Source organism: Oreochromis aureus, linkage group 1 (genome assembly GCF_013358895.1).
Source record: "Oreochromis aureus strain Israel breed Guangdong linkage group 1, ZZ_aureus, whole genome shotgun sequence".
In the NCBI taxonomy this organism is placed as follows: domain Eukaryota; kingdom Metazoa; phylum Chordata; class Actinopteri; order Cichliformes; family Cichlidae; genus Oreochromis; species Oreochromis aureus.
The window spans coordinates 40,771,853-40,785,051 of record NC_052942.1 but is presented as its reverse complement, the minus strand read 5'-3'; positions in this window follow the sequence as shown (position 1 = coordinate 40,785,051).

The following is a 13,199-nucleotide window of genomic DNA, read 5'->3' as shown; positions in this document are numbered from 1 at the left end:
TGCCTCTGCTGGACGTCAGAGGAACTGCAGGTTCAAGAGCTTCAGTGTTGGCTTCATTTTTCAGCTCAGAAGTCGACACTAAGCTGAAGGAGCGTTTTGCTAACCACCAAAAAAACCAAACAAAACAACAAAAACCATGTTTGCTTTGCTGAATAGTTCCTAGGAAATACTCGACAGTATTTTTTCCTTTACGTGTCTGCTGCTAATAAAAATATATTTTCTTAAATATCAAAACTTGCTGCTCTCTTTAGGAGTTAATCCTCCAGGAAAAAGCTGACAGTGAGGAAGGAGTTTTTCAGAAAATAAAGACTTTGGGAATAGTTTGGACCTGGGATTAAGCTGTGCAGCTACTTGATTTGTTAAGCTTTTTGAAGAAGCTGTACAGTAACATGGACGTAATTCTGATGGGTATTAGCGCTCTGTTTTTATTGGTCCTACCTATCTCAAAGCAGCTCCAGTTGACACGCAGCAGATAATAACTGCATTTTCATTTTGAGGAGCACTCTTCTTTTCAAATGGACAGTTTTTGCAGTGTAAGCAGCCGTGGTTGATAGAAACAGTGAAGCCTTCCACACATTATCCTGTCCCTGACACAGCAGGAGCAGAAAACTGATTCAGCTCCCTCTGATTCTCTCATCTCTCCCTCCCAACACTGAATGAAACTCCAGAATCACCTCAAAACTATCCAAAGATGAGATCTGAGGTACTACACTGGTTTACCTTCATTATGATGTCACAGTTCTCTGCTGTGTAGTAAAACTGTGATTTTAGGCCTGAATCTGGATCCAGCTTCAGCTTCCTGAAGCCTCCAGCCTTCTGTAAAGGTCCACTTTAAGGTCATCATGGGTGACATCACAGACAGCATTTTAAGTAGATCCAGTGAGACTGGATTTGCTGGCTTGTCCTTGTTTAAGCGTCTCAGACATCATCCAGTGAGACACCTGCAAGGATGGGCTGGACTTGCTCTTCAGACCCGTTATTGTCTGTGACATCAGGGGACGTACAGGTAAAACGAAGGACGTGCTCAGCCCTCAGTCAATGGGTTCGCTTCCTCTTTAACTCGGCCAAGTTTGAGACGAAGCTTCTGACACACCTGTGAAATGAGAACACATGAACCTCAAGGAAACATGTCGATCAACCCAGAACTCCTGGCAGAGTTGTGGGAACGCTCTTTTGGAAGCGGGCCCACCGAACAGACAGACAACGACTGGCCCGAAGTCACATGACCAAACACACCTTTACAGGTGTCTCATTAGACTGTATTTTACTTCACATCTTTTTTTTATTTAAACTGTTTTTGAAAAGCTTTCATGATGATGTCACAACCAAAGCAACCGTTAGTTTTGATCAGTTTATAATCCAGTGAAAGATGTGCCGAGTGCCCCACGCTGAAGCTCGAACACGCGGCCCAAACAGTCTTTAATGCTTTAATACTGTCTTCATCTGGGGGATTTAATATAAAGGCAATATTAAATATAGTCGCTTCTCATTTCGTTTCCCTTCTCTCCGACACGGTGGCTGTATTTACTGTGTTTGCTGGGCCGTGAGATTGAATGTGAATAAATGTCGAGCGGAGACAGATAAACAAATCGGCGCACCGAGCAGTCACTCAGCTGAGCGGCAGCGTGGGACGGAACCGTCTCCGTTTCCTACGAAAACCTTTTGTTTCCTCTCCAGATTCAGCTGCTCCAGGAGTTTATTAAGAAGGAAGTCTCCCTGACTCAGTGACACGCTGAACAAATGACACAAAACATACCATTATTTTGTTATCAGGACACACAATCACCAGGTTTATCATCTATTAGACTGGAGAGCACCCCCGTGGTGTCATGGTTTAATGACCCGGGCCACGTTACACTGAAAAAAATGCAATAGGGTGGTTGTTGAATTTGCATAAAATTACTTCATATATCCAGCATGACTAATTTAAATTTCACATCTAAACATATTTTTGTCTTTTAATTTTCACATATTCTTTAAGAATTTTCATTCTTTTAGAATAAATCATGTTGAAAAGAAACAAGTTAGTCGTGTTTTATCCTCAAGCTCCGCCCCCTGGAAAGGAAAAATCGGCTGCACTGTCCGCCATTTTTGTCTCTCGCTTTGGAAAATCTACTACCATCTGGAGTTTTACACTTGAAGGTAAATAAGATTTTAAAGCTAACACACCAGTGAGAAAGAGTGTAGACCCTTTATATATGTGGACTTTTACTGGGGTGTTGTTATTTTACAGGTATGTGGGCTGTTTATCGAAAACCAGGAAAGGCCAATGTTAGGCTCCAGTTAGCTAATGGTAACCGAAATTATGCGATAAGCAAATTAGTAATTAACATATATAATGTGAGTTAATATTGTTTATATATTCTTTCAGTCTAAATTAACAGACTATTACAAACTTGCATTGGTGTCTGTAGTAAGTGGTGGTACCTGCAGTGTCTTAACCATTAAACAAGCTAATGTAGGGCCGGATATGACTAGTTTGTTGAAACATGTCTGCTGCCAATGTGACTGCGCACACATGGTAACATTACCAGCACATAGCCACAGCCGCTATAAACATGCTAAAGGTCAATCTAGCTTCTGTAGTCAGCAGCTGGAAGACTCAACACAGACCCAAGATTCAGTGTAACGGTTATCTAAATGTTGTGTGTCCTGTTTGTAAGCCCAGAAAAAGAAATTAAATAAAATGACGACCTTGAGCTTCAAGCTAATGTAAGCGTAATGCTATAGCATAAAGCTAATGCAATGATGAGGTTGTTAAATTAGTAAAAATACAGTAAATATATCCAACATGAATAATTTATATTTTTGGTCTAAACATAATTAAGTCTCACGCCTTTCACTTGTTTTAGAAGGATGTTCAGTCTTTTAAAACCAGTCATATCAAAATAACAGAAAATAGTTATGTTTTCTGTTGAAACTCCACCCCCCAGGGTGTGGTCTGCGAGGGAAAATTCACTGTGGCGGTCCGCCATTTTTTGTCTTCGCTTCGTTTACCTTTGGTGCTGAGCTTTACTTTGTCGAGGTAAACTGAAAACTACATGTTTGAGAGGAAACGAAGAGAACATCCATTAGATGGGGAAGTTTTTCTCATGAATTGCCGTTGAGCAACATAATGGAAAAACAAGTCATTCCTTAAGTTAACTAACGATAATGCTAGCTTAAGCTGCGGGACAATATTATGTGCATTAGCTTTTTTTCAGTGTGTGCCCAGTCACATTCGCTTGTTTTTTTTCTCAGTGAATACAGACTAACTAACTTGTGTCCATTTAGTTAACTGGTTGTACCTAAAATGTTTTAGTTAAACAGTTAAACAAGCTAGTTTGCCATGGGTGGGCTCTGTGTGTGTGTGTGTGTGTGTGTGTGTGTGTGTGTGTGTGTGTTCGGAGGGGGGTCTTCACTAAAGTCGGTTTATTTAGGGCATGACACCTATGCAGTACTCATTAGGAGAGGAAGTGCATGACTTGGGGCTTTATTTCATGTTCTGGGGCAGTGAATGTAATGTACTGATAACATGTTAAAGACAAACAAAAACCCAACAAATTATTTTAACTGATTTATAGAGAGACTGAGAGGAGGGCTTAAAGAGATGAAAAAAATGACAATATAAATATGTTTAATTTATTTTTCTGTATCGATATATGGTGCTTATCCCTGCTGAAGGGCAGATTGGTGTTGCTTCAGAACAATTCTCTAGCGTTGTTACGTAGAGGTGTTACAGTTAAGGTTTTAATAACATTATTTTATTTACTAGTGAAGCTTTGCATATGTTATCTCACATTCTGTAAGGTAAATTTTCTGGAAAGGTCAAATTAATTAATTTAACTAAGTATTAATGAAAGACCTTGATGTGTATATGACACTAATAGATGTAGTTTCTGGGTCATTTGGCAGAACTGCAAAATGGCCAGAAGGAGGCAACTGCTGTGGTTGCAAACAGGCTTTGGGTGGTATTGAAGTAAGGGCAACTATGGAACTGCTCAGCAACATGGGACCCATAGCTAATAAATAGTAATATGACAAAAATAACAACTTTGTGTGGATGTAACCTTGTGAGATCTGAGATTTTGACAGCATTTTTATGTGACAACTTCTCTTTTTAGATAAATGCAGAGTTTAAGCGCATTACCTCCATGCCACTGCAGTCCAGATTACTCTCGCAGATAGATGTGCTATCTGACAAACTAATAAAGGTCTTCAAAAGGCGAGGAGGACAAAGAGGAAGAAGACTTCAGAACATTCTGGAGCCCACGGCCCAGGTAAGAAAAAAAAAAAAAAATTGTGTATACACTTTAGGGAAAATAATAATTTTAACAAAATGCTGCTTGTCACTCTATGCCAGGAGTATGTTGAAAATCACCTGGGATTTTCACAATTTACCATGGGTGCGTTTTTTTTTTTCTTCTTTTACCTGCATTAGAACTATGTGTGGAGTTCATAGTTGAACACCTCTCTATGCTCTGACAGTATTCTGCTTCTTTGCATGGAGATTTCACTTCAGAAATGCATTACCTTTTTGAGCATTCTGAGGACTCAAATCACATGCTGTAATGAATCCATTTTGTTCACCTAATGTGTTAATGTTAACATTTTTGGAATAGTGACACAGAGATTAAAATAAGATTTGGTATAATGTTCTTTGACCTGTGTTCTGTTTAATTAAATTTTGGAATTCTGCATTTTCTAGGCCACAGATGAAGCCATTATCCAACGATCTAATAAGGAAACAACCATGGGAATTTACATCATAAAGTCAAGAGATACCAATGGCAGCCCTGAGGACATCGGGATAGTCCTTGAAGGCCAGAGAGTCTGGCAGGATTTGGATAACTATACCCTAGCAGCTGCAATGCTGTTTGGACTAATGTACACTTTGAACCTCACCTACCCACTGGAAAAGTATACCTTGGAGGTATTATAGAAACTGGTTATGGAGCTCAAAAGGAACAGCCTTTCAAAGAAGGCCCAGGTTTTCAGGACCAGACTGTACGATTGAACAGTTTTCCAGTTATGATGTGGGAACAACATGTTTACCTCTTGAATATGTACCATCCTTTCTTTTAAGCCAGCACTGGTAAAGTTGCAGTACATAGTGAAACTTATTTTTCTGGCACTTTTCAACTTGGGGCCTTTATTACTGCAGTGTTCAGTGTTCACTTTTCAAGCCATGGCTCTTTTGAAAAAAAATTCAAACTTTGAATGTCCATTTTTCTCAATGGAAATGGTGCCTTGCACCAATTTCACCAGTTAGCAATTTTTTTCCCAAGGTGCACCACTACAAACAGATTGCATGGTCTAGTATTAGTGATTGTGATGTTTAGTGATAGAAGCAAGCCAATACTAATCAGTTTAGGTCTCTTGGTTTTGTGCCTGTGGATTATAATGTTATTTTAAGTCTCCTTTTTGTGTCATTTTAATAATTACACCCTTTTGCCATATTACCTTATGGCTCTTACATTTAAAAACTATTTTTTTTACATAAGCGTGATGTCATAAGGCCCCACAATGTTGAATCCAGGTTACAGCAGATAACTTTGAGGAATGTTGTGGAATGTTTTTCAAGAGATGCATTGTACAAATATGACTCATGTATATTTTGGAAGCCTGAATTGAAAGTCCATTGTTACAACTGTGTAGTATTTTCAAAAATACAGGTCATTGTTCAAAAATGTTTTGCTTATTTCTTTGATTGAAGAGAAAGTGTACAGTACATACAGTAAGATCAGCCTTAATTTAGTTTTATTTATTGAACACTCAATTATATATTAGATTATATATTATATATTAGAAATTTGTTATAAAATAAAATAAGCTTGTCAGTATAACACATAGTAGTCCAATACAATTAACACAAAAAGTTCATGTCTGATAAACAAGTGGTTTCTATAAATATTTGACCAGAATGAAAAACGTAACAACATAAAAAAGTCATGTTCATGTTACCAGATAAATGTGTGCAGGTATAACATGAAAAACTCAGGTTAACCAAACATAACTTAATTTCGTGCAACCGCTTACAATAATTTTTTTATGTTTATCCCACTGATTATTTTTTTCAGTGTAGTTTCATTCATCATTGGAGAGGCTGAAGCCATGTAACAAACTTTAAGCCTTAATACATTTTAAACAGGGGGCTCCTCCCCCCGTACAGTCTTTATGAAGGGAAACATGATCCACAGAGACCAGTCAGTTTGTGTATCAGGCTGTAAACATGTTTATTTCTGCTGGAAGGTTTTAACATGGGAGTCTATGGGGAACGACTCACTGCTGCCTCTGCTGGACGTCAGAGGAACCGCAGCTTTTGGGACTTGCATGCTCCATTGCTCATTTCTGAATCTAACAAATGATTTTCTGAGGAAACTGTTGTGTGACGTTACATCTACTCTAAAATAAGTAGAACACGCGGGGACACTGGCTGCTGTGTTTGAACGAGGGGACGATAAAGTTCTTAAAACAAACGGATGCAGACAGAGCAACCCCCAAAACAGGAGTGGACGGTTTTAATACCAATCCCTGAATAACTGAGGCCCGATTTAACCTAACAGGAGAGGACAGACTGACATTAGACGCGATGAAGAATCTACCTGAGCTGCAGGTGAAAGAGAAGGACTCCTTTCAGTCAGTCACCTGGGCGATGTTTGGGAGAGGAGGGAGGAGGCTGAGTGATAATCAGGCAGACAGACTTATGTGTATCATGTCAGGATTTCCACGGGTTAAAGACACTATGCACGCCTATGTCTGAGCAGAAATGTCAGCGGCGTTATATAACGGGCTCGGTTAGAACTGTGATCGGCGCACTTTGCGCTCTGAGGGCATTTATGTCAAAACCATAATCCCCGTCACAGTGACGGGCACACTGGAGTAATTTACATCCATGAAACTGGCTGGCTCCGATTTTAGAGCCAAATGCAAAATGCAGGCATTGGCAAAATAAACAGAAAGTGAAGCTTTTCAATCACTGATCAATGAAAACAAGCTTGATAAGACACAACGAGGGCGGGGCAGACTGTGTGTGTAGAGGCTGTAAATGAGCTGGTAACACTTTATAATACAGTATACAGTAATTATATTCACCCACACATATGTAGAGGTAGGTAGACCAGAATAATGGGCAACAAGTCAGGTTTTTACAGGAAACAAGGAAATACTTTTTTTATTTTAAAGGGTCACCAGCGAAAATAAAAACACTGATGAAGCCACAGAAACCTGTGATTTATTGAACCTTTATAATAAAACGTCTGGTTGTCTCTCACTGTTCACTGTTGTTTTCCTCCTCTCTGCCTCGTTTCACTGTAAAGATAAAGGTTTCCTCCTTTATCTCTGAAACGGTTTAACTGAGGATGAAAGTTTAATAGGCCATTAACAGAAACTGGGTCATTGCAGCAGCAAATAATGGGACACAACAAGAAACAAGATCACACAGACGTCCTGTCTTTCGTTGCACAGAGTAAAATCCGAGGTGGGAATGTCAGATATTTGTATCCGTGTCGCTCAGACATTAATGGAAACTGCTGACGGTGCTGCTGCGAACGCAGGATGTTCGTTTGATACAGTGTAATGTGACGGATGGCTCTGAAAGCGTCATATGGTGGCAGCACTGACATTTTCATTATCTGATCTCTCCCTTAGAGCAATACCTACACATCCCACGAAACAGTCTCACTGACACGGAGATGAAATCTGTCTCGTGCTCGTGTGCTGAGGCCCTGCAGCTGGGAGGAGATCTGCTTCGTTTAGCATAAAAGGTGGAGGCAGCAGGTAAAAGTAAGTCTGAGTGCACAAAATAAAGCTAATCACATCCTAACATCAGCTCTCTGCTCAACACAGACGGCTCACATTTAAAAGCCAAGAGTCTCACGACAGAGATCAAAGTTACAGAAGATTCAACACATGACAAAAACAAGCTAATCCAGATTAATGATTAATATAACACACGTGCCAACAGCAACATTACACCTGTGAGTGAATAAAGTGGGCTGCAGGAGAAGAAGACTGAGAGGGATTTTTATGGACTGTTCTCTGAATTTGCTCATCAGACCATCTTTAACACCAACAGATAAAATGATCAACGTGGCTGTTCTCCCAGCTGGTACATACAGCTGATACTGGTCAGAAGAAGGCGTCAGTGGGATGAGAAGCTACAAACGTGTCCTCTGGTGTGTGAACGGTCATCAGCTGGGCTACATTTACCTGCATAAATCCAGATCTGATCAAGGCTATCACACTTCTGCAGGTTCAAGGATTTGGATAAAGTACTTACACAAATAAATAGGTCCTGCAAATTCACAAGGCAACACTTCTTATCTTGATAATTAAATTACATTGCGATAAATACACGTGTGTGATTTCACACAGCCAGTATTGACAGATTTGGAGGGGGACTGGAGCAAACACCATTCTGACACACACAAATATCTACTTGATGCTAATTTTGAACCATGAAGTTGTGACAGTGGATTTAAACATATTATAAAGAGAGAAGGAGACACACAGACGTGAGAAAGTGAGAGCTGAAACGTGCGCGACGCGAAGACGTGAGCGCGAACAAGTTGGTGCCAGTGAGTGGATGCTGCTCCGCAGCCAAGAACCCGTTTAATACATAATGCTGCAGAAGTACCATAGCTCTGCTCCTCCCTCCTCATCCATCATCTGCACACACACACACACGCACACACACACACACGCACGCACACACACACACACACACGCACACGCACGCACGCACGCACACACACACGCACACGCGCGCACACGCACGCACACACACACACACACACGCACGCACACACACACACTCGCACGCACACACACACGCACGCACGCACACACACACACACACACACACACACACACACACACACACACACACGCACGCGCGCACACGCACGCACACACACACACACACAGGAAGAGCAGGGAGCCTGGCTGGCTGGCAGTGCAGAGCTCCATCTCCAGAGCTGATGAGGTGAAAGCTGCTCTGTCAGAGCTGGCAGAGGACGCGACTCAACACCCGAGCTGTCAGAACAACATCGAGCAGCATCTTCACACTCGCCGCCTCACTTCATGCACATCACACTCCACAGTTTGATTCCCTGTTACTTATAAAATGTTCTATTATTTAGACAGAAAGAAGCAGATTATTCATGACTGCAGGACTGGTTCCTCTTTAAAACCTGGTTCTGGTAAATAAGAACCCACGGCACGGTGACATGGTCCACATGGGTTTGTGTTCTTACTGGTTAAAATAATCAAGTTCTTTAGGAGCTACATTTCTCCACATTGACTTCTATGAGTTTATATCTATGTGTTTAAGCAGCTGGATGACGGAGTGGAAGAACTGAAGCTGAAGTGGTCGCAGCAGAACAAGAGGCAGTCATCATCACCGAATTCAGCCCTCAGACAACGAGTCCCAGGAACCGACATGATCCATGTCTGCTGGCCAAAACTTAAGTATGAGGATGACCACGAAGGAACCTCACGAGAGTAAAACACATCAAGCTACCAGCCAATAACCAGCTGATAACTTGACCTTTATAACAGGATTGGCCAAACCAAACGTGTCCTGTGAGAAAATGAGCTGCTGCTCCGCTGATCTCAGGTCCTCCTGAGTTTATGGTCTCAGCTGCTGTTTCAAGTCTTAGTGAATACAAAATGATGTTTACTTTGGAAGTTGGCACCAAGGAGCAGGAGGCAGACGGTAGACTCTGGTTACAGCCCCTGATGGACCCTCTGGAACCTCTTTGGACTTCACGTCCACACCTGTTCCAGGTGTTTTCAATCTTCTGGTTCCGCTGATTCGACAGGTGGAAACGGAGGCTGCGGCTCATCATTGCCTTCATTACCTGCTGAAGATCGAGCTCTGTCCAGATGTTGTGTTAGCACCTTAACACAGTTTCTTTGTGCTCTGGATGCAGTTTGAACTTTTCCTTTTGTGCAATAAAAATAAAAGTCCAAATATCCACTCCTCAAAAGCTGAACATTGCTGCACCATTGTCCTCCTCCCTGCACACAAACTGAACCAGCTGACCGTAGCACAAGTGCACAGGCAGAAGCCTGATGGTTTTCCTTTTCTATCCTCCAGCATGCAGATAACTGAAGAGCCTTTAATGCAAATAACGGCATGATTGTAAATGTAATGTGATTACTAAGTGCAGTAAAAAGGTAATGGGATTACAGTAACACTGCTACTCAGTGACTGCCTGGGGGTTTCCACAGTATGTGTGGCTTCAGTTGGATCACTTTCCAGCAGGTGTGTTACAGCAGACTGAGGATGCTGCACCAGCTCCACACCCACCCCAGCGAAGCACCCTGTGCCATTGATTTTCCAGCGTTTTTCAGGGGAAGAACAGTCTAGACGGCCCACTGCCCACTAACTGGTCCCACTGGGCCGAGAGAGAAACCTCAAAGACTCCACAGAGACAGCGAGACCGAGAACCTGAGACTAACCACACTTTGTTACAGGAACTCTCACAACAGAGGCGACACACACACACACACACACACACACACACACACACACACATTGTGCATTTGCCAACGTGGAAGTGTCCAGAGCGCTTACAAAGAGCCAATCAGGAGCTACAACCTGCATAGCGGAAGTACAACCAAAAACAGGTGAACCTCGGGCGACTGACGAAGGTTCACGATCAGCTCTCAGGTAGCGTTATTTCCACCAGTAACCAGCGCAGGGTGAACGCTCCATTACTGAACACCTCATGACACAGTCTGCATGTTGTGTCCAAGAAGTGATCGAGTGTAAATGAGGTCTGAACGTGCTGCTCAATCAGAGTAACACACACACACACACACACACAGGAGGAGCTTCATCTTTTCCATTATCTGAAGAATATGAACCCAGCCACTTGAAACATACTTCTGTTATGAGCTTCCAACAGTGTGTGACCTTCTTCTTCTTTAAACTGCGTGCATGTTAAGTGTGTGCAGGCTGTGCGATGTGTGAATGCATTTCTGCGGTTTGGAGGCCACTCGTCCTGCCTGCAGCTGGTGTCTCTGCAGAGATGAATGGACACAGACAATATAGGCAGATTACAGGCCCGCTGCCTATCAGCAGAGGAGGGAGGTTTTCTCCTACAGAGGACTTTATTCAACCCAAGAACATGCTTTTCATTTTCCACAATTCCTGAGAAACTCATGCAATCATCTGTCACATGTCCAATTAAATTCAGTTTGTTCAGGCTCATATGTGAGAACTGGCATCATCACAGTGTTTCTAAAGCAGCAGTGTGCACTCATTCTGAATTTACGGCTATATCAACAATATTGCTTCGACAATAATTGAGCTCTCTCTGCAGAGACGGCGTTAAGCTAAAAAAGTAAAGACATTATAGTTCACATGGCAGGATGTCCCAGAGCCCAGACAGCATTCTGCCGTCACAGTACTTCATTGCTGCTTTCTATCAATCACTCAGTCTCGCCTTTTTGTTTTCTCTGGCAAATAAAATGACGTGATGAAGTTTACTTTCACTTTGTGCCGGATCTTTTTCCTTGCAGTAATCTGTAACAGCTGCTAAAGTCATTCTTCTGTTAGTTCTGATTTATCTGCTAAACAGCTCCTATGATTGAGGCTGAGGAAGGATAGCAGCCACCGGAATTTCATGCTAGAACCGGAAGCACCAAAACCTGCAGTTTAGCCAACGTCCAGCAGAGGCAGCAGTGAGTCAGTCCCCATAGACTCCCATGTTAAAACTTTCCATCAGAAATAAACGTGTTTACAGCCTGATACACAAACTGTCTGTGTAGAGGTAATTCCCCCCTTTGTAATAACTTCCTTTAGGTTTCTCTCTCCCCAACCGGACGCAGTAGATGGCCCCGCCCCTCCCTGAGCCTGGTTCTGCCACTACAATATAAAGCACACTAAAAAACCAAGGGTATACCAAGGTGCTTGACAAAATAAGATAGGAAAAAGGAGATGGGAGGGAAAAGAGAAAGGACCTGACACGTATCAATTATAAAACCATGTCAATCATAATACATAAAAGTAGTTAACAAAGCATAACGGATAAAAATGTATCAACGTACACCAAATATTAGCTAGGTGTAAAAGCAAGATTAAATAAATACGTCTTATCCTTCATCACCCTAACCTGCTGCACATCCTTTCCAGCTCCATCCTGTCAAGTCCTTCTCTCCTTCCTCGTAGCCCAGCCTCACATACACGTCACTAAAAGCCTTTTCCTTCGTTACATAACAGTATGTTTGCATTATTAGGGGCGTGGCCTCTTTGACTGACAGGTGGATGGTGACAACAGGGTGCTGCTAGCTGTCTTCCTATCTCTCATCACATTTCTGAGGGTGTTAAAAGTGAAAATTGTCCAAGCAAAGAAACTGTTTTCAGACCAACAACATTAAAGTTTTCCTTAAATCACACCAAAGTCTTCGAGCAGCCTGAACTACAGAGACTTGATGAATATATGACTCTGCACTGTCTCGTTGTTGTGAACACATCAGCTCCTGACATCCCCGAGTCTTTTTTAACATTTCTATCTTGGCGTCAGGGTGATAAAGCCTCTTTGTTGTATGAATCATCAGTTTCTTTAGTTTCTATCCAAAAAATAAAAACCTTTTCACACACTGATGTCAAAACTTTGTGTTACTGAGAACGGTGAGAGCGAAGGAGGCTGAGATTTCTCCGGGAGAGTGCTGTAATTGCAGCACTTTAGAGCTGCGCTGAGATGCAGCAATAAAGAGCATTGTGGTTAATTCATGCTACACACACACACACAGATTTTATTACTCTCTTGGAGAATGAGTCAGTCTGGTCAGGAGAGAAAAGCAGGGACGTAAACAAATAAATGACAGAGTGATGGAGGGATTGATAATGACCAGACTGGAGGAGGAGGAGGTGAAGATAGAAAGAAGTGCAGCCTCTGACAGCGGACGTGTGGAGGAGGGCCGCGTCCTGCCAGGTTTGATTCCTGCGTGGCTTCAGAGTCAGCAGGATGAAGTGAAATGAGCGGGGGAGGAAGAAGAGCAAGAAATTAGAGGAGTGGAAGAGGAAGGTGGAAAGGTCAGAGCTGTAATTAACCTTCAGAGTTGGCGGCGCTGCAGAATAAACAGACAAACTTGGTGCTGCACTGCTGCTTTGTTTAACCTTGCTGCCATTTTGTTTCAGACGCTGCTGCAGGTGAGGACAAGTTTTCACATTTATGTCTTTATGTTTGAGCCACAGGTTATTCATT